General features: G+C 40.0%; 1 protein-coding gene across 1 annotated transcript in view; it reads right to left on the bottom strand.

Annotated features, from left to right (window-relative positions):
- Positions 1-24,843, bottom strand: part of sema3b (sema domain, immunoglobulin domain (Ig), short basic domain, secreted, (semaphorin) 3B) — a 108,290-nt gene that overhangs the window by 45,143 nt on the left and 38,304 nt on the right. The window contains exon 2 of the mRNA XM_077609979.1: positions 15,811-16,063. The gene's annotated coding sequence lies outside the window, so the exon portion shown is untranslated. The remainder of the gene's footprint in view (positions 1-15,810; positions 16,064-24,843) is intronic.

Below are 24,843 nucleotides of genomic sequence, written 5' to 3' on the forward strand. Positions count from 1 at the left end.
ATTCCCACCACACTGTAGTGAGGCATGTAAGCAGAGAAAAGGATACCTGTAAAAGGTTCCTCCCCAAGGTAGTGAAATGTTTAATCATCTTCAAAGTATAGAACTATAATCAAAGCATGCAAGATGTGATATGAGACCACTTAGGAAGATGACGGATGGGATTTGCAACAAATCCTCTTACAGTCAGCTCATTTCATTTCCAAAAGTGTCAACACGCCCGAAGACTTGTGAGAAAAAAAGAGCGCATAAAGAGCCCAGACTTTAGCCGAGGTCTAAATATTTTTTGCCAGAAAATGAAAAAGGAAAAAAGGAGGTTGCAAATTGGTTCTGAAAAGGAGATGACATACTGTATTAGATTCATGTGTGTATAATTAAATTTGGCTATAAATATTATTAAAATGAATGCCAGTATTTCAAAGATTTATTGGATATTGTATTGTATTTTAGAGCAGACCAGGCTCGTGTCGCGTCAGTCTCCGCTACTGGTGTTTTTTTCTTCTTTCTTTTTCATTTTTGGATACTATGCTTGCTCTTTATTTCGCTGGTAATATAAGTTAACTCTGGACAGAGCGTAGTGCTTCTGAGAACAAGACTGTGAACAAGGCTGGATTTTTTTCCCTGTTTGTCATTAGTGGATGTTTGCATAAATCACCAAGTTGTTAAAGTCACACAGATCATTAAAAATTAAAGACTGACAGAGCCCAGCTGAACACACAAAGCAGACTATAATAAGATTGTCATTGTATATTGCTTTGTGCAGTATAATCTGATATTTCATTTTACTATTACAAGGTTTCTTTACAGGGCAGACTATGCATGTATTAAAAACTCATCTCATCTCATTTTCTGAACGGCTTTATGCTCATTAGGGTCGCGGGGCGTGCTGGAGCCAATCCGAGCTGTCTCCACGCCAAAGGCGAAGGACAACCTGAATTGGTGGCCAGCCAATTGCAGGGCACAAGGAAACAAACAAAAATTCATAGGGGCAATTTAGAGTGTCCAATCAGCTTACCATGCATGTTTTTGGAATGTGGGAGGAAACCGGAGTACCCGGAGGAAACCCACGCAGGCCCGGGGAGAACATGCAACCTCCACACAGAGCTGTGAGGCCAACGCGCTAACCACTCGCGCCACCAGGCCACCTTAAAAACAAACTAAACACCCCAAAATATTGTTGTTCTCTGTGTTTTTTTATTGTAATGTAATTATTTCTTACTTTTGTGATCAATAAAATAATTGAATCTCAATGAGGCTGTACTGTTATTCGTTTTAAATAAACAATAACTTTTGACGAATCCATTGCACAGTCACTAAATACAATGCAAATGTAAGCCCCACCCTGACAAAACCACACCCACCTTTGGTTTAGGCCCCGCCCCCTCCGTTTACACATACAGATCATTTATACAGAGTTGAACAGATGTATCGATTAAAGGCCAGCGGAGCAGTGGCCGACTGGTTAACACGGAAAGGCTCCATCACCACCCACGATCCATGTGAGGATAAGTGGTTCGGAAAATGAATAAATGATTAACAATTAACGCCCTTAATTCGAATTGAATGGAAAATGAATTGTGCCAGACTGTAATATCAGCAAGTATAATATTGTAGAGAGAGAGAGAGAAACTCGTGGAAGGAAGAATGCAGCGAGGAATTCTTGTAACTCCGCCCCAACACTCAGGCTCCTCAGTCATCCAAGGACCCCCATTACCAAAGACACGCATACATATGCAAGCAAATAGCAGTCCTTCTGTCTCCACAATGCTCCCCTGCCAACGTCTCATACACTCACCTTCTTTGCAAGCTGTCAGAACATAATGGCAGTAAAGGAAATTATTTATTCATTCTCCACATCTTGTCAAATTGATTAATACAGCTTTCATAGGCAAGGCCAATGGATTGCCAAAAGTAGCTGGACAGGGGCAGGGTTCAGATGGGAATTTCCAAATGATAGAAAAGATGTTATTTTCAGCGTTGGTTTCGCAAGAAAAAGTGCCATTCACCAGCTAAGAGATACGGCTATTGAAATCCAACTGGGTCAAATTTATTTAGAATTAGAGCGAATGAAGTAAATCAAGACATTTGAATGGGACACTGACTTGTAAAAAAGATTTGAAGTTGCCATGGTGACACCAGGTCACCAGTTTTAGTGGTCTAGAATGTGGACAATGTGTTGTTTTAGCAGAAACATCACAGCTAAAATTGCATTTATGTGCAGTGTTCATCATTAAAACAATATATAATAGTTAATTTAATTAGCTTACAAGGAATTGAAGTCAACCACATTTTTGACACTCAACAACTGCCAGTGTCCCGTAACCATCGTGCATAGGGGTTAAACACATTTTAAACCGAAAAGTGGAAACCTGCAGAAAAGACAATCATTTTTTTAGTGTCAAATTGATGATCTTAATGGATATCTATTTTGCAGATCTTGTTCAGGTGGTTCTGATCCTGCAGTCACTTCGCATTAAGTGCAGCGATGAGGAAAGTGCAACGTTTCTTCATGACAACAACTCTTCATTTGCTCTCTTTCTATTTCACAGCTGCTGTCGCTCAGAGATGCCCTCGGGGTAGGATTCACTCTGCCCAGGTGTATGCGCATGTGTGTTTCGAGTTACAGACAGAGAACAGCTGTGTCTGATCGGATTTAAATCGATAAAACACCACACTGGCTGATAACTAATCCTTTGTGTAAACTCACTTCCATTATACACTGTAATGTTGAACAGCACGCTCTTATCCAATGAGTGTCTGCCTCGTACCTGCAGGCATAAATGCATACTGAGCGGCCTTTGTAAAGGATACAAATGTAAACAATTCTATTTTATTTATATGGCATCGTTACCATGGTGTTGGGGCATTTGTCACAGTCGGGTTTGAGGAAATAAAGCCATGACTTCAGGGCACAAATGTGAGCTGTTCGCCCTTCTGAAGTAGCCACGAGTTTTCCTTGTGCACGGCTTGTAAGTCTTTTAGAGAAGCGTGAGCAGGCAGAGGCTTGAATGAGCGTCTCCATTTCCTGAGCAGAGACTACTAAAAGAATTTATTGAGGTTGCGTTGGTGGGAAGCATTGGACAGATGTTTTATGGGAGTGTCAAAGGAGAGGAATTGCTGAAAGGTCATTCTTTGGTTTCTAAGGATTGGTTGGACAGGGTATCCACATGTGGTAGGAGATGGAAAAAGACACCTTTATGGCCACTGTTCAGCAGGTACAGTAAATATCAAGGCCTGGAATAAGAAGTGTATGGCCAGCTGTGTGAGTGGTAGGAGAAACATCATGGCTAAATTATAAGCTTGGGTAACCCTTGGCAGCACAGGGATGTCAATGTGAAAAATTTAATATATTGAATTCACATGTTGTTAAGTATGTTCCATGTTAAAACACAATTTCCGCAAATACAAGCCTGACTAGATTAAAAAAAAGCAATGAAATCTCTTTGAAGAGTCCGATTTTAGTTATGTCAAAACAGCTATAAGACCTAATTACATGAATTTCAAATGGTGTTGCCGTATCTCACGAAAGTCACGAAAAAGAAGCCTGTTACTTGTAAATATGTCATTTTAGGCATAGGCCTTATTAGTAACAGTTGGAGATTTTATGAGTCATTTTAGCGTACTCAGTTTTTGCTTAATTGGAAAGAGCCGCAGCCTAAGGTAGTACAAGGACAAAGTCAGTCAATGTTCCATTCACAATCTTTGGTGTTTATCAGCAACGGGTTCTGCGTATTATCTAAGAATTTGACATTGATGGGCTTACATTTAGTTTTTTTTTTTTTTTTTTAAGAACAAGCAGAATTCATGCAGCTTATCTCAAACAGTACAAGACCTTAAGATGTTGTCACAGCATTTTAACACAGTGACAAGCTGGGATGCTGCCAACTAGCATAAAGGCAGGGATAAATATAAACACAAAGAGGAGTGGCTTATACATTCCTAAAATCAAATATTGCTTAGTGATATCTCCAAGTGTGTTGTTTGCCCTCGTTTCTGCTTTAATTTCTGACCCTCCAGCGTGTCTGACATGGTGAGACTGTATTTCAAAAGAGATCCTTGGCTTGACTAAAGCAAAATAGTCACTTAGTCCCTTTAAGGTCATCTCATAATGCCAAGTCATCCTCTCTGTCTGTCGCCAGTAATTAGAAATGTTGTGCGACCAGCCTTTTTGCAAGTTCTGTTTCCATTTTGGACACCAGGACAAACATTTCCTTCTATTGGTTGACTAACTTAGTTGGTTTTATTTCTCAACTTCTTGCCTTCCCAGCATTGTCCTCATGAACTTCTCTCTTGCTCCTCTTGCTTGTTCCAGCCTTTTATTATTTAGCACCTGTCGAGTTGTGAATAGGAAATAGCTTGTCGTGCGAACACTGTGACGTTGAAAACAAATACAAGCTGGAATGCGGACAAAGTTTCCCATTTAGGCACAATGACGCATCTTTGTGGTTACTGTAAACTATCGAAACACGTTGGCCCAATGCACACGGTTCTAACATTTCAGATTGTCCATTAGTTAATGTGGGAAGACATCTGGGCAGAATTACCCCTACAACTAATGACTATTTCATGTCTGGAGGAGAGTAAAAGGAGAGTGGAGGAAGGGAGTTCAGTGACCTAAACACATGGAGAAAAAAAAACTCCCTCTTCACTTGTGTCCTCCATGCAATTTCTTCTCTTTTAATCGGAAAAAAAATCTAATTTGATCAACGCAGCGCTCAAACAAAAACATTCGGACACAATCTGAGCAAGGAAGGGAAAATGTTTAAAGTCAGTACACACATGAACACATGTATTCATGTATTCATTCATTTTCCGAACCGCTTATCCCGACAATGGTCGCGGGGAAGGTGAGGCACCCGGACATTTTGTCGACGGACACTCTTTTCAACCGTGGAGCGCTCAACGTAGGAACCGTTTCGTGAGTAGTGTGTTTAGAGACGAGCACATTTAGTACTTGCACACGCCCAAATGTTAATGTGTTTGTGTTGTCGAGCGAGTTTTTGCTGTTTTATTTTCTTTAATAAAGAATATGTGAATTTCCTTTGTCTTCTTTAATAGTGGTTAAGGTTAGTGGTTAAGGTTAGGCGAACTGTCTGGTGATGAAGTGTCCGGCGACGAATTGTCCGTCGACGAAGTGTCCGGTCGACGAACTGTCCGGCGACGAAGCGTCCGTTCGACGAACCGTCCGGCGACGAAGTGTACGTCGACGAAATGTCCGGTCACGGCAGGGGACACCCTAAAGTGGTGGCCAGCCAATCGCAGGGCACAAGGAGACAGGCAACCATTCACGCTCACACTCATACCTAGTGGCAATTTAGAGTGTTCAACTAGCTTACCCTGCTAGTTTCTGGCATATGGGAGGAAACCAGAGTACCCAGAGAAAACCCACACAAGCCCAGGGAGAACATGCAAACTCCACACAGTGAGGTCTGGACCTGGGATCGAACCCTCATCCCCAAGACTCCAAGGCCGACGCGCTAACCACTCGTACACCGGGTCGTATATGTCCTAAATATATTCCTTTGTCATGGAAAAGATGTAGCTTAGTGCACTTTGGTACTCTGATGATCGTCATATAGTCATAAATCTTTCGGGGTTGTAACGTGAGAGATGTGTCGCGGCATGGTACAAAGTGCAAATTAGATCAAAATTGGGAAGGTCTTTCGGTTTCTGCTCTGCGTCACTGGCGTTAAGAGGAATCTTGCTTACGCAAGCACTCATCATACTCTCTACTTGCTCTTCCCACTCTTCAAGATGACATGAACACAGTTCAGCCCGCTCTTAAACCTCGGTAAAGCGCCATATGTGACAGGATGGGCATAAACACATTAACGGGGAATCCTAAAATCCCACAGTGTGGTTAAAGTGCTCTGGTGTATGATATGCTAATGAAAGATGTCACTGACAAGTGTACAGTATTCAACCATATGTGCAAAAGTATGCCAATGTTACCGCTGCACATGTTTCTGATGGGGAAAACATGCAAAATTAACAAGCTTTTTCTTTGTTTTTGTTTTTCGTTATTCTTTCTGAATCCCTCAGCAACGGTGTTTAGAAAAGAAGGTCCTTTTGGAGGAGTGTTCATCAATATTTTAACATTCTTTGACTCCAGATTATACCTAAACTGGTAACATTTTATTGTTTTACACTCCAGGCCTATGTTGATCATTTTAACATTGGTGGTGGGTGGACTTTGTTATTCTGATTTTTATTATGAGTTTTGTTTTAATTGCCTTTCAGAATGACATTTCTCTTCTTTGTTTTGGATTTTAGCAAATAAAATTCCCCCCAAAATGAAATTTATACTCCAGCGCGACTTGTATATTTTTCCCCCTTTCATTGTGCATTTTTTGGCCTGTTCGATTTATAGTCCGAAAAATACGGTAAATATAATCCCGGAATTGATTAATATTACTCAGAAAAGATACTTCTTAAATGGCCTTGCATTTAAGTGTAGGTCTACGCATTAAAGTGCCAACATAGGGGTGATAAAGCATGACGTTATTTCACTTTGTACTCCTCCACAAACTTCCCCTTTGGAGAAAAGCCGGATGTTAGAGGCAATGATGGATGCGACACAAACATATGGGCTATACGAAGGCTGTTTGAAGGTCCCCTCACCCACATGGGACAAGAGCCAATTCTCTTTTCCACTTCATAGTCAGTGGTCACATGATTGACTGTCGTCTCTTCTTTGGGCAATCAAAAACATATTTCTGTGTCTTTGTGCGTCCCTTCAGTCAAAACTCCTTGGTAACACCCAGTGACTTCAATCTGAGGTCCATCAAGCCATCCTAAATGATGGGTGAGGGAGGAAAGGAAGATTACCTAATGACGTTATTAATCTCAAATAAATTGTCAGATCATTGTTACTCAAAGCCTTTTTGGCCGCTTTGACAATTTTCTGCAGTGGCATGAGCATATTTGGGACAAGAGTAGCGCCATGTGTCTGTGTTTTAAAAATATTTTAAACGTCAGAGACTAGGATTTTTTTTGACAAAATGAAGTAAATATAAAAATACAGGCCCCTAACAGATCAAACTATGGAAACTGGTATGTCTTAATTGCATATTTAGACATGTTTACGTTCCTGATTTCCCTCCAATAAATTGTGAAGTTGTAATCGCAAAATGAATGAAAATGTATACAATGCTAGTTTCCAAATTCATCCGATCACTGCAACTTTTCCCAGATGGTCAAGTTATATTCTACATTTCTTGTTTAGGAAAGTCCAATCTACCCATGCTGCATGAGTGAATTCAATGTTAAAGGCGCAAACAACAATAAAAATAATCTTATTCTGTGTTCCTTGAAGTGTCTTAAACTCCAGGAAAAACTAAATCGGATAAAAACGTGAAGTGAAACTCCTAGCATGACTCCCGCAGGTATTTATCCCACACACACAAAAAACAATAAAAAATGAACAATTTTCTTAATTTAGTGGCAACTGATTCATCTGCGCAAGACTATTGCAACTTAAGGCTAGAAATCAATTGTCCGACAGAAGAATTATAGACCCCAGAAAATGCGCACGTGAGGACATTTTTTTACCTAGATCTACAATGTCTTGTGTGTCTTGTGTCTGTCTTGCTACTCCAACCAAGAAATTTCCTGAATACGAAATGAAATAAAATTCTGATCTAATCTAATCTAATCTAATTTTAGAACCAAGAAGTGGCAACCTCCTCCTAAATGGTCTGACATTACACCATGACCAATTTCCAAACTTGTCTGCAGAACGATTTGACACGCAAACACAATCAACACATGGAAGAATGACTTCATATCCACCTTCAAAAGTCAAAAGTAGCTGGATTTACACTCACGCTACCAACCAGTCAACTGCTAATATCGTTGGATTATTGTAAACCGTGTGATTCGAATTAAAACGCTATGTATTTCCAATGCCAAAGTGCTCCCAAGCACAGTGAAGCAAGCCTACCACGTGTCAAATGTGTTTTCCACAAGACCGAAGTGAGTCTACGACCCAAATTCTTGATCTGTGCATCTGAAAATGTCATCTTGCTTAATGCTTGCTAAAGCTGTCATTACACACCGTAGCTCACATGCTTCCTTCCTACAGTGACACCCCGTGCTGTGTGTTGCGGGGGTATGCTACAATACCACTAAAAAGTACATTCACTATTTACAAGCAGAATTCATGACAAACTGTCAGGTTCTTTGTCTGGATGTGAGTTGGTAGGACGAACCCTCGCTCATGTGTGCACAAAACACACACACACACACACACACCACCGCAGAATGCATCCCAACATCCAGTTTGTGAAGGAGACGGCTCTCTGAAGGTGAACCCCAAAGGACTCTGTGTAAGTGTGTGTCTCTTTCAAGTGTATATGTATATATGACAAGTGAGTGCATGAAAAGCACAATACTGAAAAAGCTACTTAATTTGAGACAAATTTTACTGACACATAATACAATATAATGTAAATGTTGTATGAAACAGGGTTGGAAATGGAAATTTTTAAATGGCAAGAGACATTGATTTTAATGAGGGGGGAGTAATGATGGATGGTATAGCTTTTATTCGGAGGAGGAGAAGCCAAATTGGAAATGGGGCATGATCCCACCCCCTCCTGGGACCCCTGAGTCAATTAGCTTGTCTGCTACAGCTGCCAAGAGGCTGAGTAGCAGTAAAGACAAGGTGGAGGGGGGGGATGCTGGTGATAACGATAGTGGTCTCAGCGACAGGATGGCCAAACGCATCAGCGAGAGGAATGTCAAGACTATATTTCATGTTTTTTTTATCCTTTTAATTGTAATTCAGTTTGGTTCTGACACTTTTGGGATATTCTTTAGCCCTTTCTAGGAACAAATGAATGGTATTTGAATGCTAAGAAGGCACTTATGCATGTCCAATCCATTTTGATTGGGAGGAAACTCTGTACGGCAGTCATCACGGGACGAGTTCACTTGAATGGAATTGAATGCCTTTAATGCAACGATACAAGTACAATGAGATTTAAAGGGCACGCATAAATAAGCATCATTTAATTATGTAATAAAAATGAAATGAGATAGGGAAGTGATTCAAGAGGTAGCCATGGTGTTTTAGTGCAAGTATCAAAGTGTAAGATGAAAATTTGCAGTGCTAAGACTGAAATAAATGGCTGAATGTTATAACATAATAGATTTTGGAAGAATGTCATGACTTGTCTGACTGCAAAACCCCTGCTATTGACTGAAAAGAGCTTACCATTTTTGATTGGCCATCTGAATTTCTGACTTTAGAGCTCAAAGTGAGCTATCTGCTATGGAAATTTTCCCCTGTGGTAGTTTTTTTTGTTTTGTTTTGTTTTTTTGCACCACTGTACAAGCAGCCTTTAAATCTCAGTGAAATGAAAACATCATGAATGTCAGTTTGGACAGAGAGAAAGTGACAGGATGCTGGACAAGCTTCACTAATGCACAACACACCATAGGGAGCTATCAAAATGGAGTACATAACAAACCTTCCGTCATTATTCCAAAAGCAATAGAGTGTTTTTCGAGCTGCCCAATTTCTTTTTCCATCTTTTTTTCTTCCAATCATTCATTTTCTGAACCGCTTTATCCTCATTAGGGTTGTGTCTTTTTCCATCTGTGACCCAAAATCTTATTAAACAGTGAGTAAGCAGAGCTTCTGGGTGGGATTTTTACTAACTCTTTGGCTGAAATTCTGTCATTTTCAATGACAGGCAATCAGTTTCAAATATCAGACCTGTGCCTTATTTGCCCTGTCATACCCTAGTCTTTACTATCCTCCCTTTCTGATGCCTATCACCATCCATAGCAATTACTGAATTAAGAAAATTAAGAAAAAAGATTTACTACCACTCTTTCATTTAGCTTTCATACCACATAAGAGGGTCTTGGGGGTGCTGGATCCTACCCCAAATTCCTGTTCATGTATACTTTTCGACTTGCAGGTAGTCGGATACGAAGGTAATTTGTGTTTTTATTTTATTACTGGCATTCTGAATGGTACATGTATTTCAATGCTGTAATTCTGGTACTCGGTCGTTTGGTCGCCGGTCTTTTGGTCGCCCGGAAGGTAAGTGATAATTACCATTTAAATCGTTGCTCAAATTCCCTAAATGCAAACTGCGAATTACTATTTAGTCATACTTAATGCCCTAGTAATTATTAGGCTAAAGAAAAGCTCAAAATTTCCCGGACTTTTATTGTTTTTTGTTGGAGAACTTGTTAAGACCCTGACTGACGTAGCTTCTTAAAGGGACAACGCATGTACATACAAACTCTTATACACTCACACGTCGGCTCAGTGAAACTGCTCATGGCCATTGTTGGCTTTTATTGATGCGTAGACTGCGTTGTTTTACCTTGTTTTGTCGCCGGTCTTTTGGTCGCCGGTCTTTTGGTCGCCCGTTGTCGCGGTTGGGGCGACCAAAAGACCGCGACCAAAAGACCGGCGACCAAAAGACCGGCGACCAATCGACCGCACACAGAATATTTGGGGTCATAGATGGAGTCAGCTTTTGGGTGTTGAGAAAAGGAATGGAGCCAAAAGTTAGAAAGTGTGAAAATGGTAAACTACAGCTTCGTGTTGCGCACCCCTTCAATCATTACTGGTATCATCTCCCCAGTGTTTTCATAAGGGGATAATATTCTCTCAGAAGCATCTGTGTGTGGGTTGTAGGTCTGTGTGTGTGTGTGTTGTAAAGGATGGCAGGTGACATGAGTGACAGGCTAGTTGGGGGTGAGGAGGATATGGAGGCAGAGGCGCCTCCCATCTTATCTGACAGGCACACTGCAGAACAGCAAAAATCCCCAAATCCCCTGTATAAGCCCCTGGAGCTCCCCTATGGGGCATCCCATGTGTTTGTGTGTGCATCACATTATTGAAACTATACGGGTGTTCGCTTATGCGTAACATTAAGTGCATGTGTGTGTCTTTTAGTGACAAGGAGAGTAAGAATCTCGTTACTTTCCCATTTCAATGTAAAGCTCCGTAATTCCTCCTCACCTTCAGCAGTACATCACTTCTCAAGGTTATACGGCAGGACAGAACCTCCCTACTTCTTTCTTAATCACTGACACACCAATAACACGCATGGAAACATGGAATAAGAATATAAAAAGCTTAAGATTTGTGGTACTGTGTGTGTCACGTTCTCTGTTTTATGAGTAATACATAAAAATTGGACTTTCTATGTAGGCAGTGATTACAGACAGCTCTAAAATTCACATTCTAAAATCTCAATCGTAGATTATTTCTTTAACATTACGAGATTCTCCCTGGACCTTTTTCATTTACTTTGCTTTGAAGACAATCAAGCCCTTTTAAAGACTTAAAGCAGATTTGTTTTAAAGAGGTGAGTTGCCAAGTTGCTTTTTCTTATTAATGCAAGAAGTTTGCCTAAGCATTGACAAAGTGGACCATAAAGATATCACAGAGAAAAGAATTCTTTCTGTGATTTACAGCAATAGAAATCACGACTCTCCCGATACAAGTAAAAAAGTTGTACACCCATCACTTCTCTGTGAACACTTGGCTGATGTTAAAAGAAGATTATCCTGCCTGTCCTCAGCTCAACCTTAACCTCAGGCCAATCAGCAAGTTTAAATTATTTCTCTGTTATTAACTAGACACTACATCCTTGAAGACACAACCAAATTTAATTTCTCCAAGCCAAATTATGCAAAAACATAAATCAGATCAAATTAACAGCCAATTCAAGTACTATTGATGTACTGAAGGTCTTCAATTTTAACAATTTATGTATGTTTTGGGATCTGTAGGACTCTGGATGGGAGTCCTCCATTAGGTCTTCTAAGGATTTATGATCAATTTTCAAAAAATGGTTACCAAATACTCTAATGTTTTTGCACATGAGTCAATTCTGAACCTTCCCATTGTTGTTATTCTTCAGAACCTCCCCAGCACATTAATTATAGAGTGTAATCTACACGTCACTAAAAACTTGCTTCATCTGTGTCCCTATCCATGACCTCTGGTTCAACCCATTTGTTACCATAATATCCCAGGTGTGTAGCCATATTTACACATATCACATGACGCCTTTAAAATATAACACACATTGAGCTATAATCGTCCTGAGTATCCTGCATAGTTCGTGTGTGACGCTTTAGCTTATCAATATGGTGATCAATGGTAATTTGAAGAAATCACAATTTTTTCATGGGTGTATCATTTCTACACTGTCATGCTTGAAATGATACATTCCTGTCTTCATTACAGATTTGATTTATGTATAAAGACTATATTCCAGTTATGGGGGTCACAGCCCTCCTTCAATGTCAACTCTGAAAACGCCATAATTGATCCTCCAACCTTAAATCAGAATGTAGCCCGCTGACTAAGAAATTGAAAAAGATACAAACTGAGATGAAAAACAGATACAAATGAATTGTTTTCACTTTTATTAATATTCGCAGTTAGTGGATATGTAATATGTTCTATTTGGTGGCCTCCTAGCCTCTCCTAACATTATGCTGTGTGTAATTGTATACCCTCACATTTCAATTTTATAAATATTGATTACTTTTAATGGAAATCACTGAAGACAGTACACTTTTTTTGCATAAAAAAACTCAACTAAGAAACATTGATGTCTAATCTAATGGCTATAATTGTCATTTGCAAGCCATAAATGGAAGATCCCATAACCATAAACAGAATCCTCTATGCAGAAAATATAAACAAAAGTACATTTTACATGACAATACAAGTGTTTTTTCCTTTGAGGTCTCATTCAAATCAAATCAAAAGCCTTTATTGTCATCATACACAGCTGTGTATAACGAAATTAGTGGTGCTACTCCACAAAGTGCATTAGTAATCCTCAGATCTGGATCACTCCCCCAATAATATAGAAATCTCTTAAAAAGCCCAGGCCACATGAAGCAAAAGTGACCACGAAATATTTGGTCTTTGGTTTGGAGAGAAATGGAGGGCTAATTATGTCAATCAAATACACTTTGTGGTGGTTTGAAACCCACTACAGTTCAGTGAGGAGAACGCAACAAACATGGCTGGCATGCTATTACTAATGCTTAATCTTGCTACGTAAACCATATGGCATCTATTTTTGTCCCTAGCAAATGTAGACGGGCACATTGTTATGTCACGCCAGGGGACGTTTTATACCAGGTGTTGTTAATTTTTTGATATGCCCTTTTGGTTAGCCAATGCTAAATGCGACCCAATGGAAGTTTGGGAGATAGCCAATGGAAGAGCAACTTGATCACCCCAATTTCAAAATAAAAGTGTAATTTGCATTTCGAGGATGGTTGAATTTTTGAGAATTTGCTTTTCAAAACTTGAATTTCTTTCGTATCAAGAGGCAAAACTTTCTCTTTTAGGCATTTCGGAACCTGCATTAGTTTGCCACTATATTTATTTTTCTAAGATAAATACAATAATCACATTTGATACAATCGTGTTTAGCGCATAGGATTTAAAAAAACGTATGGATGAATGCATGAATAAAATAGCTCACTGAAAGTTTTATGCACGAACAGCCTTTTGCTTTTTGTTGGACAACTTCGAATCTCATCTGTCTCTTCTGGCTACATGGGTAAAAAGTCAATATTTCAAGACAGCAGGCACACTTATTAAATATTTCAAACAAAGGGAACATGACATAGGTTCTCTCTCTTTCTCTCTCTCGCCTGCTCGCTCTCACAGCGCCGCTACATGAGATACCGTATGTAACCAGTGCCTGCATCCAAGAGTGAATAAAAGTACATACTATACTCGAAAGAACCACAACCTTTGTGTGGTTGACAGAGGAGAGTAAGGGAAGAAGGTTAATGGGTTTTCACGGGGAGGAAGGGGTTGAGATGGGGGTTAATGGCTTCGAGGGTGTGACGGTGGATCACTGACAGTCATGAACTCAAACATAAAGTTACCTTGGCGGTCTCGCCAAGTAATCAGCAGGAGCACCTTGAACTCACACAGCAGGGTTAAATACATGTCTACTTTGCAGTGACAATGTGAACACAAGGACCAAATACATCATTTGAGCAGGTGCACAATACTGCCTGTCCTCCAGAGATTATGCGAGTCTTTTATTCTGTCCGCCAGTCTGGGACACTTCCGGCTACGTACGAAAACAGCTGGACTTTGACCTTGTTTTTATGATATGTTGTCAGAGATATTATAATTCCAATCTTTTTTGAGGGATAGGCTTTGCCCCTTTCAAGGAAACCTTTTAAGCAAACACGTTATATTCCAGAAAATGTGTCAATGTGAAAAGTAAGTAACTTGTAACTTTAGCAGATGATTGTGAACATTGTCTTAAGATGATTCACTTTGTGATGTTTGCAGTCAGAACCGTGAGAATTGTTAACTAAACAAATCCTCCTTATCGTAGTCATCAGCCATGGTTTTTGTTTGCGTTAGATTGCAATGCTTGGAGGTCAGACCAGGTAAAGCCTTCCACACAGCAGTCAGTTTTACACAGAAAAATCTCCACCCCTAACAATCTCAAAAGTCTCTATTGTATGTATGATATGTATTCTACTGAAAACAGACCGATAATTTTTTGGGATAAAGTCAAAGCTGCTTATCTTCAGGAAATACTGCTATCTAAATGCAACCAATAAGTTACTGTGTCCACTTGTACAACAACAAAAAATGCCTGAAACAATGCATTCTTGGTGAACACAGCCTATGACTCTTCTTTTCATCCAGCCAATCGCAGGGCATAAGGAGACAGACAACCAATCACAACCATTACGGAGAATTTAAAGTGCTCAACCAGCCTACCCTGCATCTTTTTTTGGGATGTGGGAGTAAATCGGAGTACCCGGAAAAAAAACAAGCCCAGGGAGAACATGCAAACTCCACACAGTGTGAGGACCGAGCTCGAACCCTCGACCACTAAACTGTGAGGCCAACGTGCTGACCACCAGTCCACCCTGACTCTTCTATCCTGAAGTTTATTTTCCTTTCCTTTGCTTTGCTTACCCAAGCATGTCAACTAATATGTACAAATGTTTCTTAGAAATGCCAAGCACTGGGGATAATATAGGCTTCTGTGGTATGATAATGGAGGCGTAACAATGCAGGTCAAAGTGGCTTTGAGTGGGGAATGTTAAAAAGACCGGCAAAACCTGGGATTACAGGACTGAATGGGTGGGATGACAGACAAAATGCACACCTGCAAGCCCTCCCACAAGGGGAAAGACATAACCTATGGATGGAAAAAGGTGCGGATGCTCCACTCTGTGTAGGAAATGCACTGAAGGTGTCAAAACAATGAAATTTCCCGAATACGGGATGAAAAAAGTTATCCAATCCAATCCAATCCAATCCAAAAACTGACCCCACGTGAAAGGCGGAGGACACTCTAATAGACGCTAAAATCAGATTATTTCATTTTTTAATTTGAATGGCAAGCCTAACCATAGCTTAACGTCAAAATCAGTTATTAACTCTTTCCTTCTGCTGTGAATATAAACAAATTTGTCACTTGTCGATGTCCAATCTTTTTAAGATGGGAGGGTTGACAGCAAATTCACCGCTCACACTTCAAATGGAATCAAGCATAATACATACACACACCAAGATTATCAATTGTTTTTTGTGTGTGTAATGCAACTTAGATCAACTTTGACCATGTTTATCCATTGCATCACACCAATACTAGAATAGAGATATTGAACACACCTGCACACACAACTTCACTATCTCGCTCTCCCTCACAAACATACACACACACAAAACTTTATCCATCAGTTACTCATTTCCAAAAACCTTTTTATAACAATACAAAGCCAGTCAATATTAGAGGGCAAAGAAGCAGGAGTAAAGGTGGGTCTTACCTTGTGTCATCAGCCGTGCTGATTCTCTCTGGCAGGTGTCGTCATGGCCAAATACTCCTCCAGGTAAGGGAAGATCTACTCTAAATCTTCTCTTGAACTCTCTACTATTCTCCTCTGTCACGGTCCTTGTATTTTTTTCAGATGGATAGGATAGAATGTGCCTTTATACGAGTCATTACAACTATGAGGCTCCCGGAATTCCCGAAGTCCTGCACTGGAAGAGCAAGGGTGATTACGCTCCTCTCTGTCCTTCCTGTTAAAGAAAGGAGGGGGTTAGAACGTCACACAGGAGCGGCTCCCTGCTCTCTTGCACTCTCTTTTCTCCACCTTTTTCTTCTTCTCTCAATCTCATCCAAAGTCCCATTCCCACTTAAATCCCACCTTCAGGATTTAGGTGTAAAAAAAAACAATGAAATTAGTGTCTAGTTTTCCCCATCCTTTCTCTACACCAGACCTGGGCAATTAATTCCACAAAGGGCCGCAGTGGGTGTATGTTTTCATTCCAACCCATAAGAGGAAACCTTTCCACCAATCTGGTACAATGGTACCTCAACCTACGACATGCTCGAGGTACGATGAAAATTTCGATCGAAATATTCGCCCTAGATACGATCAAAATTTCAAGATGCGACCAATCCAGGTGGCCATGACATGAGATGCTGTTTATCATTGTAGCGCACTGTCTTTTTTTTGGCGCATCTCTTTCGTGTATAACATATATCTACGAGCACTGATAATGAAGTATACTCGTGCACACAACACCGATAGCCAATGGCACTGTTTTGGCACCCTTTCTCAGAATAAAAACTTCATTACCCACAATCAATATGTGGGTAGGCTGTTATTCCTTCATTAGCCTGCTTGCTCCCGCGATCGCTCATTCAAGACTACTTCTCGTTGGCAAGTGGTCGTGGGTTATCCTATTGTGAGAACATTTGTTTGCATCATTTTCCAGCCCATCGATAGCGAACGTGAGGGTAGCAAACAGCTAACCCGCCCAGAAGGTATAAAAATGTAAAACAAAATTAGAATTCAGTTTTGTGTAAAGTTACATTAAACGTATGTTTGAGTGTGTCTGTATATATTAATCCAAGTTCATTTAAATTTGTTTGTTCTGTTACGAGTGCGTTGTCGTGGAAAGTCCCCCCGAAACCCCGACCCGCCCCCTCTGTGCGTCTCTCTCTCCCGTCGGCGAAATCCGCCCAATTTTAGTTATATTAAACACATTTTATTACTATTAAACCACTAGTTATGTGTTACTTTGTTAATAGATGGCGGATTAGAAGAAACAAAACACTTTTTCCAATCCGATATCCTGTTTTTGGTGTTTTTTCAGAGGGTTGGAACAAATTAATTTGTTTTTAGTTCATTTCAATGGGAAACGTTCGCTCGAGTTACGAAAAGCTCGACATACGATCTCAGTCCCGGAACGGATTAAGATCGTATGTCGAGGTATCACTGTATCTTAAAAGCGCAATCAGTGGATTGCAGTCAGGTGCTTCTTGTTTCATCAGAAATCGAATTACTAGTTAAACTGTCTGTGCTAGATCGGTTGGAACAAAAACCTGCACCCACAGCGGCCCTCGAGGACCGGATTGCCCAGGTCTGGTCCACACCTACGTTTTTTCGACAAACTCAAGTATATTTGATAACACGCTGCCAACACTTTTAACAGGTTAACATTTTCAGGCACCAAAATACTTTCAACAACCCTAAGAGAGTTTCTATAAACAGCCCTTAAGACTAGAATCCTTTAACAGCTCAATATGGACTGAAAACAGATCTGTCCGAGTGCCACTCAACTGCTGTTGCAGTCCAGAGGTGAAGTGGCTCTTTTGCTGTCTTTTTGTGGAATGCACCATTTACCACCATAGAAATTGATTTCAAACTCGTATCTTTTAAAATGTTCTTAACTAGATCCTCGACCTTCAACAACTGTTTGATATACTTGTAGTTTCAATGAAATTCCTCCATAAGAACAAATGAAGATATATCAATAGGAACATCATGTTAGATTGTTTCCAGGTACTCCAGCTTACTCCCACATTCTCAAAAAAAGTGCTAAAGACCCTAAATGGCCTGTTAATAGGAATTTGAATGGTAATTTTTTTATGTTCTGTTTTTTGTGTGGGGGTGGGCGTATACTTGTTTCATGTTAAAACATGCTCGAGGTACGATGAAAGTTAGTTGTTAGGCCCACAAACCTCTTTAGAAAAATCACATGAAAAAATGCAATGATAAATAAGGCTATGTTTACATTTCAGGCGGAAGTGACCCAATTCAATGTTCCCTCTAAGATGCGCGCAATTGCGCACTACTCTCGTCTTCTCTGCGCACAGCAAATCATATGGAGCGCACAAAATAAAATTCCAATATTTTTTTTTTTAGCTGTGAGGCCGACGCGCGAACCACTCATCCGCCGGGCCGCCCATTCATAGATATTAATCATTACACTTTATTATTACTAAATCATTTATGTGTAGTAGACATACACCTGCTTATGGCAGGTGTGATACTGGTGTGTGCCCATAGCGAGCAATGATGATGTTGCTCACACCGGTACTCAGTGTGCTCAGGGAGGTTGTCTTTCTGCCCAGACAAACAAAAAATTAGAGGGAACAATGACCCAATTGCATTTTTTTTGCTTTTACCTCACCTGAGTGAGGTCCTTGCTTGGTGGTCTTAATGGGCCAAAATACATTGATTCAGATTTTCAAACTCAATCTTTCAGCTTTTACTAGTGCTCAAAAATGTTAAGATAAGTCCTTGGACAGCAAAATCACAACCATGCATGCTAATTATGTTATGCTAGCATGATTACCCTGCTTCCTTGTGACATTTTTTTCGACATCTGCACATGTGGGTCACATTATTCAACACATTGATGTGATGTGCTATAAATTCTTTGCTACACTTGTGCAGCCCTTTTTTGCGCTGTTATAAGAAAAAATGTCGAACAAAAAGATGGGATATGGTAAAAAAAAAATGGATTTGTGCATTAAGACCCACTTAACGGCTTATTCTTACAAATTGAGCATGTAAGGACTTTGGTAAATAAGAGTGCCTTGAATCAAAGAATTGACGGGTGGATCGCAGCCTGGCCTCTCCTCACAAGCTCGTCCTGTTTTGCCCATAATTAATTCATCGGGTATTGATTTTTGGTACGCCTACATTATCCCAGGACACACACGCAGGAAGTTTGAATTCATAAAACCAAATTGGGAAGGTCTTTGTCTCTTTGTGCTTCTCTATCACGCTGTTTGAGGCAGGCATGCACACTCACTTACTCACACACCCACACATGCGCTTGACCCTGCCCTTCTGTCCCCGGACATCGCTAACCTTTCCTCAAAGAAGCCTGTGGATTTCTTTTCTTCATTTGGCTTCCTCTCCGTTATCTGAAATTACTCAGCCCCCTTTAAATCCCCCATCAGTCTTTTTGAGGGCTTTGTTACTTTTATCCATCTTTCTTTTGCCTTTAGTAGTTTAGGATAAATTAGCATACGGCCCTTTTATTCTTTTTAAGCTTTTGTTACACCCTGTATTTTCACTTGAAACACAGGGAGAAATAATCACAATAGTGATTCGTTGTTGCTTCCTCAATCCAACTTTAATGATATCTTTATCAACACAAAAACCCATAATATACAATTACACCCATATATATACGGTCATAACTTATTTTATCTTTTCTTTTTATAACTTCAAGAGATCGTTAATGGGGTGTAAATTAAACACTTTAGCATGTCACACTTTGACCCTCATCAAGGCTGCAAAACCCTTTTGTATATTGCACGTTCTTTTACCTCGTAATTTTCAAATAGATTTTTTTTAAATAGTATTGACTCAACACTGAAAAAAAATAGATAAACTTTAATTTACCTTAAAATGGATTGCGTGTCTTATTTTTATTTTTTTTATTAAAGGCTATTTAAACAAAGAAAATACGTGTTATTTAAACAAAGGTCCACACACAAACACAAAAATTATTTCATACCATATTTCGTCACATTTACTCGTTAAATGATCAACTGATTACCAGTTGCAACCAGTTTATCCTGTCAGAATGTTTTCATGAGCATTTTTGCACTGGAAATTCACTTATTTTGCATAACCCTTATCCTCACAAGGGTGTCAAACATCCATTCATTTCATAAGTGGCAATATTTTTGTGTGGTTGAGGCTAGAGATATGATTTTTTTTCTTTTTAGATATCTCATCAAGTCAAATTTTCTGGCTCTATTAGCAGATAATTGTCCTTAAATCAAATGTTTCCTTACTCTTTTCCTCAAATTTATTTCTGAAACAAAGATGGAAACTCATGTACGCATCCAAACACATTGATAGCCGTCGTGTAAACATCCAATCATTGTTGCTTGGATTGTGTCCAAACATCTTTAACATCACACCAAATACAAACCCTGTATAATCTGTACCTCCCTATTTTAATTACTTATTCTGTGTTTGTTCGAGGCCCCTTTTAACGTGGCTCACCTCTACCCAGGTCTCAACAGGCTGTTGTCGATGTTGACGTCGGGCCTCCCTCTCTCACGCACAAGTGCGCTCACATAATGTCAATCTCATGCACATGGCATATAAACACGCACTTAAATTACACCTAGCCTTTTATTTCCTTTGTTCTGCCTTGGATCCGACCACTTTTAAACGTTCGCATATGAGACGACGGTCAAGTTTACCTTTGTCCTTCCGTTCCATCAGTTAATGCAGACTACAGAGTAATATAAATGCCACATGCTTTACACGTCAGCCAAGAAATTCCTCCATATGGCAAGCATGAAAGCGTGTTCAAATCAATATATGAACTTCATAAAAGCACCAAAAAATGTTCTCTGCAAATTATATATATATAAAACCAAAACTGTAGTGGCTTTAATAGTGATTTACTTTTAGAATATGTATCTGGATTTGGTGTAAACGCCATTCAAAAAACCACTTGCAGCTGTTTCAGGAAACAAAAATATAAGTGATGACACTTTTTGGAGTATTTTCTGATCAATCATGATGACGAGATAATGCATTGATTATATCCTTTGATTCCAATCCACATCAATAATTGATGCCTTAAAAAAAGGTCTGTTATGATACGCTTCAAAGAGTTCACACAACCACTCGCACATGCACACACACTCATTAATGATTGATGTCATTGGATTCTGCTCCTGCTTCCTGCTTGACCAAAACACTGCAAGGCACCACTATCTACTATACAGTGTGAATAAAAAAAAAAAAAAATACATAAATAATAAAAGAAGAAGCTGTATTTACAACAATGTTCTTTGGAGATTGATGGAACGTTTCCAGATACAAATAAAAGAATGAAAAGAGGCTAAATATGCAATATTTGTCTATTTGTGGGTGGGGGCATGCACATAAATATACATAAACACACACAACACAAACAGGTGCATCTAGACTGCCCCAATCTTCATAAGCAGATAAGAATGCATAAGGTGTGTTATATTCATTAACGTCTCAAATAATTTTACAGCCCAACAGAGCAAAGAGTTGAATCGATGACAAAACCACCTGACCTTACACACTGAGTATTTGTGAGGCAGCCAGAAACCTTAATAATGCAAAGACTTGGGGGAGGGGGATGTACTGGGGGGCGAGTACACGTGTGTGCACGGCTTTCGAATCTTTGAACTTTTCTAGGAGATGGCATTGTAAAGCACGGGGTCCTCCACTTGGCAGATGGATGACAATGAAACCAGTGTATCCCTGGGTTTTGTTTAATTCATTTCTTTATGGGTGAATGAAGAGAAGGTCTTGTGTTCTCTTTGTTCTGGATCATTTACTCAGAAAGACAAACAAAGAACCCATTAAATGTTGGTGAAAGTCATCAAAATCATCAAGGACTGCCTTTTTCTTTTTCACACTTTAACTGAAGCTTAGAAGGCCTTCTCGGCACATTACTGGTGTTTCATGTCGTCCAATTAGTTATTAAGCCATTACTCACAATTACTTTATATTTACTGCATTTTTCGTGAAGTCATTCCTTTTCTGTAACACTTCTCCTCAAGGGTCGCAAGGGGTGCTGGAGCATATCTCAGCCAACTATGGGAAGCAGGTGGCGGACACCCTGAATTGGTTACCAGCCAATCACAGGGACAAGGAGGCAGACAACCAATCACGCTCACACTCATACCGAGGGGCAATTAAGAGTATTTAATCAGCCCGGCATTCATGATTTTGGGATGTGGGATGAAACTGGAATACCCGCAGAAAACCCACACAGGCCCAGAATCCATTCAAAGAGGTCTGAACCCACCAGGCACAGAACCATCGATCTCAGAATTGTGAAGCAGACGTGCTAACCACTGGACCTCCGGACAGCCCTTATCTTTGATTCTCCCCCCAAAAATCCAAAGTGGACGCAGTGAGACTCAAAAAGTTTCAGAATGTGCGCGTTTGTCACTATTTCAAAATACCGCTAGCTTTAATAATAAATTGACATGAAAAGGCCAACATTTACCCAACTGCCTAATACCACATCACATGAAAACTCATTACAATCAAACACCATGTATAAAAGCCAACCAAAGCACTATCTCAACCTGTGTTTGTGACCGTATAAAAAGCGGAGGGCTGACATTTTACTTTAGGGAACGGGCCCGAACAGTGCTTATTAGATGTAAAAGGTCTCAGTTACTCTCCATGTGCTACGAGGCAGCGATCCATGAAAAGCCAACTAACTAAGTGAGAGAAAATAGAAACAAAAGAAGGAAAGAATGAAGCGAGAAGGACAAAGTGTTCCCTGTGCTCAGCTATGAATGCCAGACAGTTCTGGGCCTCTCTCCCAGGCCTGGAGGTCAACTGGATACCAGAACCAAGTCAGTGGTCCACGTCACTGAATGATGGTGAAAAAAATCCAGGGGACAGACAAAGTAGAATACCTTAAGTCGTTTACTCCCAAGAATTTGGAGTATCCAAGCCGTAGCCAAGCACAGATACCATTTCCGGGAATTGATTTGAATGCATTTATAAAGCATCCTGCAAATCTCAGAATTGATGCAATGTTATCATTATAGCCATATATTGTCTATTTAACTGAAGCTGAGATGCTGCCGTGTGGTACAAAAATAATCAGACAGTTACTGGTTCACATTTGAATTATTGTGGCATTTTGCTGTTAAACGGTTTTTACAGTTCCAACAGTAGCGTTTCCAGTTGAGTGTTTTTAAAAGGAAAGGTGATTTTAAGAGGTTATGGAGAATGTTCTGCATTTATTTTAAACGAAACAATAACAGTAATTGGCATATACAAATAAGAACAATTATAGAAAGAATCATATATTTCATTACGACCTATAATAAGCTGCCCAGTGGCCAAGAGGTTTATAGCAGGAGGTGTTATGACCACCCCTGTGGTGCAAGACTGGGAATAGAAGTGACAAAAGTAATTGAACAGCTGAAATATGGCCAGTTTTGCTCATTTGCACACTACTCTACGTTTTATTTCACACAGGTGTTGGAGGCATGTCAATCAGACACTAGCCGTTCCAGGGATTACCAAGACCAAGCAAAATGATTAACATAAATGTCTAGTTCTAGAACCTTTGCATGACTTTCCCCAAATAAGTGTTCATTTGGTCTACACGGGTTGTTGTTTTTTCAAAGAATTATTGATAGGCCATTCTAATGAACGGAAAAGGTATGCGAGACATTCTTGCAAATGCTTCTCCATGCTACGACATTGGCTAGTATGGCTAAATATTTTCGAAAGCCATCTGGAAGGCTTTGTCAGTGGCCTAACCAAACTACTCCACCTGCGTTTTTGCACTCAGCAAAGCCGCGTTCTGCTCGGCCTGCAACATTAATCAGCTTCCTCCAGTGTCCCACAGGCTAAAATATCCAGACCCCTTAGCGGAAGTCAATTAAGCGTAATTTGAATGTAGCCACTCAATTATTTTCAAAGACAAACATTCTTCTTGTCGGTGTAATATTGTTTCTAAACTTGCGCAATTCCTTTGTGTCGGACTAAGAGGAGAAAAAAATGGTGGCCATCTAAAATTCGAAGTATTGTGATACTATTCTGATTGAGAACGTAGCTTTAAACAATGTCTAAATCCTGGCTTTTTAACATTTGGACCACCATTTACACTGCCATTTAGTACTGCCATTTTAAAGTGATCAACACTGCCCAGAAGATCGTCGGCTGCTCTCTGCCCTCACTGGAAGACATTGCCAGCCCTCGTTACCTCAGCAGAGCCAGGAACATCATCGGGGACCCATACCACCCTGGTATCGGGGACCCATACCACCCTGGTCACAATCTGTTCCAGCTGCTGCCCTCTGGCAGATGCTATAGGTCCCACAAAGTATGAACAAATAGGCTTAAGGACAGATCCATCAGGACTCTAAACTTGCGGTAACACAACATACAATCCCTTCTGTGTAATAACTTCGGGGTGAGGTAATATGAAAAGACGTTTGGGCGGTGATCTGCCTCCTACTGGCTGACTGAAGGTAAGCGAAAGACAGTGAGAGGTAAGTGATCCACTCAGGAGGGTGATGCGATGTATCCATAACGGCAGAATGCCAAATTACGAGTCCAAAATTATCACTTATTTGGGTCTTTTGCTGAGAAAACGCACCTTATGGAGAAGCACTACCAATTTCGTCATACACAGTTCCTGGGTGTGGTGACAATTAGGCTTTTGTTGTTGATGATGATGACAGGGTCTATGTCCTATTATTATTATTATTACACTGGCCTGTTTTATGGATGTGATGGGAAATTTGAGTACATGGAGAAAAACCAAAGAAGAGCAAAGCAGGACTGGGCTCCACATCCCAAAAGTTCTTCTTCAAAATATCTGACCCCTGTCCAAATGACTGGAATCAGTTTGAAAGTATAACAGAAAGAAATAGCACGTAAAACGATCCCCTACAACTTCATGCTTTGTGGATCGAGTTCAATGGGCAATTATGTTGCCTATGATCTCGTCAGGAACCAGAAGAAAGGATTGTAAATGATCTTAACCCCTACATGTTGTCACAGGGAACATGT

The sequence above is a fragment of the Stigmatopora argus genome, chromosome 1 (assembly GCF_051989625.1).
Source record: "Stigmatopora argus isolate UIUO_Sarg chromosome 1, RoL_Sarg_1.0, whole genome shotgun sequence".
Lineage (NCBI taxonomy): Eukaryota > Metazoa > Chordata > Actinopteri > Syngnathiformes > Syngnathidae > Stigmatopora > Stigmatopora argus.